The sequence below is a fragment of the Scyliorhinus canicula genome, chromosome 18 (genome assembly GCF_902713615.1).
Source record: "Scyliorhinus canicula chromosome 18, sScyCan1.1, whole genome shotgun sequence".
Lineage (NCBI taxonomy): Eukaryota > Metazoa > Chordata > Chondrichthyes > Carcharhiniformes > Scyliorhinidae > Scyliorhinus > Scyliorhinus canicula.
In genome coordinates, this window is record NC_052163.1 from 122,555,496 (window position 1) to 122,563,379 (window position 7,884).

The 7,884-nt window shown below is 49.7% G+C and overlaps 2 non-coding genes across 2 annotated transcripts; one reads left to right on the plus strand and one right to left on the minus strand.

Annotated features, from left to right (window-relative positions):
* Positions 1–7,464: 7,464 nt before the first annotated feature.
* trnaf-gaa lies at positions 7,465–7,537 on the minus strand. Its single transcript has one exon. It is a non-coding gene; the product is annotated as a tRNA-Phe (tRNA).
* A 250-nt stretch (positions 7,538–7,787) lies between these two features.
* Positions 7,788–7,861, plus strand: trnan-guu. The gene has a single exon. It is a non-coding gene; the product is annotated as a tRNA-Asn (tRNA).
* Positions 7,862–7,884: the final 23 nt, after the last annotated feature.

The window sequence follows — 7,884 nt, forward strand, 5'->3', positions numbered from 1 at the left end:
TGTGAGGTTATCCACTTTGGTAGCAAAAACAAGAAGGCAGACTGTTATCTGAACGGCCATAAATTAGGAGAGGGGAACGTGCAATGAGACCTGGGTGTCCACGTACACCAGTCACTGAAGGTGAGCCTACAGGTACAGCAGGTGGTAAAGAAGGCAAATTGTATGTTGGCCTTCATTGCGAGAGAATTCAAGTACAGGAGCAGGGATGTCTTGCTGCAATTATACAGCGCCTTGGTGAGGCCACACCTGGAGTATTGTGTGCAGTTTTGGTCTCCTTTTCTGAGGAAGGATGTTCTTGCTCTCGAGGGAGTGCAGCGAAGGTTTACCAGACTGATTCCTGGGATGGCAGGACTGACGTACGAGGAGGGATTGAATCAGTTATGATCGTATTCGCTGGAGTTCAGAAGAATGAGGGGGGATCTCATAGAAACCTATAACATTCTAACAGGATTGGAGAGCATAAATGCAGGAAGGATGTTCCCGATGACGGGTGTGTCCAGAACCAGGAGGCACAGTCTGAGGATACGGGGTCAACCATTTAGGACAGAGATGAGGAGAAATTTCTTCACCCAGAGAGTGGTCAGCCTGTGGAGTTCGTTACCACAGGAAATAGTTGCACCCAAAACATTGTATGGTTTCAAGAAGCAGTTAGATATAGCACTTAGGGTGAAGGAGATTAAAGGATATGGGGGAAAGTAGGATTAGGCTATGGAGTTGGATGATCAGCCACGAACATAATAAATGGTGGAGTGGGCTTGAAGGGCCGAATGGCCTCCTCCTGCTCCTATTTTTTCGATGTCATCTCCGCTCATGTTTGCTCTGACAATAGAACCGCTTACCATAGCTTTTCCAATAAGTGGAGGGGAATGGAAAGCGGGGAGGGGTGTTGCATAGGGTGTCCTTCTATGCGGACGACCTGCTTGTTTATATTACGGGCTCAGTTTCCACAATGGATGAGATAATGAAGCTGCCTGGGAGCTTTGGCTCCTTCTTTGGGTATAAGAATTTGGGTAAGAGTGGATACTTCCCGGTTAACCCTCCCTGGGGCGGGGAGCCTACCTGGAGACATTGGGCGGGATACTCCCTTCTGAAGACAGAGTGTTGACGCCGTCGTAAAAACCGGAGAGTTTAACGATGGCATCATCGGACCGCTAAGTGTAGCAATCTTCTGCCTTACAGGAGGCCAGCAAGGCACTGGAGCGACTCAGGCCGTTCCAGCTGCTGATACTGGCGTCAAACGTGTGCTGCGGGTCTGCGCATGCACACTGCGACCAGCGTGAATTCGCACATGCGCGGTAGCTTCCTTCTCCGTGCCAGCCCTGACGCAACATGGCGTAGGGCTACAGGGGCTAGGGCGGAGTAAAAGAGGCCCCCACCAGGAGAGGCCGGCCTGCCGACCGGTAGGCCCTGACCGTAGGCCAGGTCACGGTGGAGACCCCCCCCCCCCCCCCCCCCCGGAGGTTGGATTCCCCCCCCCCCCCCCCCCCTCCACCAGGCCACCCCCCGCAGGAGAGACGCCGAGGTCCCGCCAGGTAAGACCATATGTGAACGGCGCCGGCGGGACTCGGGCTTTCTTGGTGGCCGCTTGGCCCATCCCGGGCAGAGAATCGGCTGCGGGGCGGGGGGGGGGGGGGGGGGGGGGGCACGTGTAGCAGTGACCGGAGAATCTGCAGACCGGCATCGGGGCGGCGTCGCTCGAATCACGCCCAGCCCGGCGATTCGCTGGACCGGCGCGGGCTGAGAGAATCCCGCCCATAATCTTTTCGCCTTGCCAGATCTAACTTTTGTTATCTGGGAATCCAGGTGGCCCACGATTGGGCCTTGCTTCATAAATTAAACTATACTAATCTGGTTAAGAGGGTCAAATTTGATTTTGAGAAGTGGGATAACCTCCCCCTGTCCTTGGCTGGCAGAGTTCAGACTGTTAAGATGAATGTGCACCTGAGATTTTTGTTTATTTTTCAATCTCTGCCCACTTTTCTCCCAAAGTCATTCTTTGTCAAAATTAATAAATTAGTGGGGGGTCTCCTACTCCGCCCAGTTCCTCAGCCTGGTTGGGTGACCTCATATCTTGACAGTCATTCATTTCCTTTTTTAAAGAGCCAGCCACCGTCAGATGTTAAGGAGTTTAGTTTAGTGTTGGGGGGGTTAAGTTCATTTGTGCTTTTGATTGTTTGTTGTGTTCGTTGTCATTGTAACTTGAATTAATTGCTTTATATTATTATGTTTATAATTTAAAATTTTCAAAAAACATTTTAACAAAAACATCAAATACGTACAGTGCAGAAGGAGGCCATTCAGCCCTTCGATTCTGCACCGACCCTCTGAAAGAGCATACTATCTCATCTGTTTACCCCGCCATTTCCGTGCACATCTTTGGACTGTGGGTGGAAACCGGAGCACCCGGAGGAAACCCACGCAGACACGGGGAGAAGGTGCAGACTCCGCACAGTCACCCAAGGCTGGAACTGAACCCGGGACCCTGGAGCTGTGAGGACGCAGAGCTGTGTCACCGTGCCGCCCAGAAGTTCTGACCAAAGTGCATAACCTCGCATTTTTCCACATTTTATTCCATCTGCCACTTCTTTGCCCACTCTCTAAGCCTGTCCCTTCTGTAGCACCCCCCACCTTCTGCAGACCCTTCCTCAAAACTACCTGTCGCTCTGCATATCTTTGTATCACCTGCAAACTTAGCAACAGTGCTTTCAGATCGTTCATGAAAATGTTGTGGTCCCAACACCGACCTCTGAGGCACACCATTAGTCACCGGCTGCCATCATGAAAAAGACCCCTTTCTCCCCACTTCCTGCTTCTGCCAGACAGCCAATCCTCTATCCATGCCAGCATCTTACCCTTTACACCATGGGCTCTTAACTATTTTTTTATAAATTTAGATTACCCAATTACTTTTTCCAATTAAGGGGCAATTTAGCATGGCCAATCCACCTAACCTGCACAATGGGTTGGAGGGGCGAAACCCACACAAACACGGGGAGAATGTGCAAACTGCACAGGACAGTGACCCAGAGCCGGGATCGAACCTGGGACTTCACTGCTGTGAGGCAACTGTGCTAACCATTAGGCCACCATGCTGCTCTCTCATAATTTATTTAACAGCCACCTATACGGCACCTTGTCAAAAGTCTTCTGGAAATTTAAATAGATCACGTCCACGGGCTCTCCTTTGTCTTCCTTCCTTGTTACATCCTCAGATAATTCTAACAGATTTGTCAGACATGACCTCTCCTTGACGAAGCCGTGCTGACTCAGTCCTATTTTATCATGCACTTTTAGGTACTCCACAATCTCATCTTTAATAATGGACTCTAATATCTTGCCAATGACTGAAGTCAGGCTAACCGAACTGTAAATTCCTGATTTCTGCCTCCCTCCCTCCCTTCTTAAACAAGGATTTATCCACCTTCAGACCTTTCAGCCTCCCCAGAACCTTCTCCTTAGTGATGACCACTACACTCACCTCTGCCTCCTGATTCTCCTGAAGTTATAACATCCTATTGGTGTCTTCCACCGTAAAGACTTAGACAAAGTAATTATTCAGTTCCTTAGCCATTTCTTTGTTTCCTATTATTACTTCTCCAGCCTAACTTTCCAGTGGTCCAATGTCTATTCTTGCCTCTCTCTTACCTTTTATATATTCACCTATCCTGCACATCTTTGGGTTGTGGGGGTGAGACCAACGCAAACACGGGGAGAATATGTAAACTCTACATGGACAGTGACCCGGGGCTGGGATCAAACCTAGGTCCTTGTCGCCGTGAGGCAGCAGTGCGCCACCGTGCCGGCCCCTCTGCTCGCTTTTAAAGGTTTCCCAATCCTCTGGCTTCCCACTAATCCACGCCACCTTGTACGCTTTTTATTTTGCTTTTATGCTGTACCTGACTTCCTTTGTCAGCCATGGATGTCTTGTCCTCCCCTTAGCATGTTTCCTCCTCCTTGAGATGAATTTCTGCTGTGCCTCCCGAATAACTCCCAAAAACACCTGCCATTGCTGTTCCACTGTCTTCCCTGCTGGGCTCCCATTCCAATCAACTCTGGCCAGCTCCTCCCTCATGTCTTTGTAGTTACCTTTATTTAGTTGTAATGCTGTTACATCTGATTCCAGCTTCTCCCTCTCAAACTGCAGGGTAAATTCTATCTGAATCACAGAGAAGGACTTTTAATGAAGAGTAGTTTATTCACTAACCTTTAAAAAGTGTGGTGTCCAAAATTGGTCGCTTTGCGCAACTCAACTCTAGTGAGCACTTTCTTAAAAATTCAGCACAACTTTATTTCTTTTGTCCTCTATTTATGAAGCCAAGGATCCTAGTTGCCCGTTTAGCAGCCTTCCCAGCTTGTCCCGCGACAGCCCGTGTGCACACAGTCCGAGGGCCTTTGTTCCTACAACTATTTAATTGTTCGTTGCTTTGCCCCATTTTTCCCACCAAAGTCAACCATTTTACACTTCTCTGCATTAGATCATAGAATTTACAGTGCAGAAGGAGGCCATTTGGCCCATCGGGTCTGCACCGGCCCTTGGAAAGAGCACCCTACTTAAGCCCACATCTCCACCTATCCCCGTAACCACCTAACCTCTTTGGACACTAAGGACAATTTAGCAGGACCAATCCACCTAACCTGCACATCTTTGGACTGTGAGAGGCAACCGGAGCACCTGGAGGAGACCCAGCCACACACGAGAAGAACGTGCAGACTCCGCACAGACAGTGACCCAAGCCAGGAATTGAACCTGGGACCCTGGCGCTGTGAAGCAACAGTACTAACCACTGTGTTACTGTGCTGCCCTTAAACTCCATCCGCCATCTGTCTATCCATTACATCAGTCCATGCCCTTCTAATACCTGCGACTATGCTCTTCACTGTTGGTCACACTTGAGTTTGTGCCATGGGAAATAGGAACATGAGTCGACCGTTTAGCCCCTTTGCCTATTCCACCACCGTTTGAGATTTACGCTGTTAGAAACATAGGGAATATGAGCAGGAGGAGGCCATTTAACCCTTCGAGCCTGCTCCACTATTCAATATCATCGCAGCTGATCCTCCACCACGATGCCATACTCCAGCGCTCTCCTCATTCTTCTTGACACCTTCAGAATCTAGAAATGTATCTATTTCCTTCTTAAATATATTCAGCAATTTGGCCTTCACAGCGTTCTGTGAAATTCTCCAGGTTCACCTTCCTCCGAGTGAAGAAGTTTCTCCTCGTCTCAGTCCTATAGGGCCTACCCTGTGCCCCGAGACTGTGACCCCTGGTTCTATGCAGACCAAACGGTCACGTGATTCCTTGATTATGCGGCTACAAATGATGTCATGATTTCGGAGCATTTGCAGAGCACAGAGCACAGAGCAGCTGCTAAGTTAGTGAATAAACTACTCTTCATTATAAGTCCTTCTCTGTGATTCAGATAGAATTTACCCTGCAGTTTGAGAGGGAGAAGCTGGAATCAGATGTAACAGCATTACAACTAAATAAAGGTAACTACAAAGACATAAGGGAGGAGCTGGCCAGAGTTGATTGGAAGGGGAGCCTAGCAGGGAAGACAGTGGAACAGCAATGGCAGGTGTTTTTGGGAGTTATTCGGGAGGCACAACAGAAATTCATCTCAAGGAGGAGGAAACACGCTAAGGGGAGGACAAGACATCCATGGCTGACAAAGGAAGTCAGGTACAGCATAAAAGCAAAATAAAAAGCGTACAAGGTGGCGTGGATTAGTGGGAAGCCAGAGGATTGGGAAACCTTTAAAAGCGAGCAGAGGGGCCGGCACGGTGGCGCACTGCTGCCTCACGGCGACAAGGACCTGGGTTTGATCCCAGCCCCGGGTCACTGTTCCTGGTTGGAACTGTACGTAGCACAAAGGAAGACAGTTGTGGCTGCTGGAGGTCAAACACCTCAGTCCCTTGACTTTGCTGCAGGAAACCGCTCAGTATAGTGTCCTAGGCCTAACTACCTTCAGATGCTTCATCAGTGACCTTTCCATCAGTTGGTCTCTGTGGTGCAATTGGTTAGTGTGTTTGGCTGTTAACTGAAAAGTTGGTGGTTCAAACCCACCCAGGGATGGTTGTTTTCACTGGGGCTGGTTTAGCACAGGGCTAAATTACTGGCTTTTAAGGCAGCCCAGCAGCGTGGTTCAATTCCTGTACGAGCCTCCCCGAACAGGTGCTGGAATGTGGCAACTAGGGGATTTTCACAGTAACTTCATTTGAAGCCTACTTATGAGAATAAACCATTTTTATTTTTCATTTCCTTCTATCATAAGGTCAGAAATGAGGATGTTCACTGATGATTGCACAGTGTTCAGCCCCATTCACATCACTACAAATGCTGAAGCAGTCTGTGCCCACTAGCTACCAGGCCTGGACAATATTCAGGGCTGGGCTGATACGTGGCGAGTAACATTTGTGCCACACAAAGGGCCAGGCCATGACCATCTCCAACAAGAGCGAATCCAACCATCTCTCCTTGACATCCAATGGCATTATCATCACTCAATCCCCCACTATCAACATCCTGGGGGGGGCTGGGGGGCTGGGGGGGGGGGGGGGGGGGGGGGGGGGGAGCGCAGAAACTGCATTGGACTAGCCCCGTTGTGGTGTTCTCTGTGTTGCTAAATTCAGGATGGTTGGCGTAGTGTTCACAAAGACCAGAAAATAACTTGAACCTGAACAAAGCTATATATTTATTAACACTACTAACTTGGATTTGTCACGTGCTCCTACGTAATACAGTTGATAATTAACATATAATCTACACTCATCTCCAACTAATCTCAACACTATTATAAACTATGATCTGCTCTTACTCACACTATATTTCCTTCAGTCTGTACTCTAGCTAATTCCTTCACTTATAATAATAATCTTTATTATTGTCACAAGTAGGCCTACATTAACACTGCAATGAATTTACTGTGAAGGGATTATTATTTATTATTTAAAAGCTCCTTCTCGCCACCCACCCCCACCCCAAGTCTTAGCATCAATGTCTTATATACTTGTAACTCCAGCTCCCTCTCCTGACTGATCTCGGCATTGCATTAACCCTTGCCGTTCTTACACTTATGAGAATACCACACCCGGAAATACGGCGGCGGTGACCGGAGCCGGTCAATGCACCTCCTGACCCGCCAGAGCCTACTGACCACCCGCAAGGCACGAGCCAGGAGCCTGGTGGAATACCCCGCGCTTGCCCGGGTGAGGCGGAAGGTCCCGACGACGGAGGTAGGTGGAGGAGGGAAGATGGGAAGCCGCTTTGAGAGGGGGTAGAAATGCGGGGAGTGGGGCTGAATGGCCTCATGGTTTGTACATCAATCCCAATAAATAAACTTTCGGGTCCCCTGATATGAAAGTGTTTTTTTTTAAATGTAGGGAAGATGTTGGGAATCCTCTAAAAAAAATGAGGGCTCTCTTATTTAATAAACTGCTTCAAAAAAGGGGGGAAAAAAGCTTTGCCGAAACCCGGGATCGAACCAGGGACCTTTAGATCTTCAGTCTAACGCTCTCCCAACTGAGCTATTTCGGCGCCGTGCTCAGGCTCCGCGATTCGGGGCCCAAGTGCGCGGCGCCGGGCGGCGCTGCAAACCGAGCCGCCCCCATCTCGCGGCCTGGCGGACCTCATCCCAACCCCCGGGTTCCCCACTCCGGTTCGGGGCCGCCACTGAGCGGCTGCTCCTTCCCCCGGGACCCGGGACCCCCCGCCCCGGCCCCCAGCAGCACCCGGGCGCGGCGGCTGAGCGGTTCCTAGGCCTTTCCCGGAGCTCCTTCAGCAGCGCGTCTCTGTGGCGCAATCGGTTAGCGCGTTCGGCTGTTAACCGAAAGGTTGGTGGTTCGAGCCCACCCAGGGACGCTTCCTTTATTCTTTTTACAAAT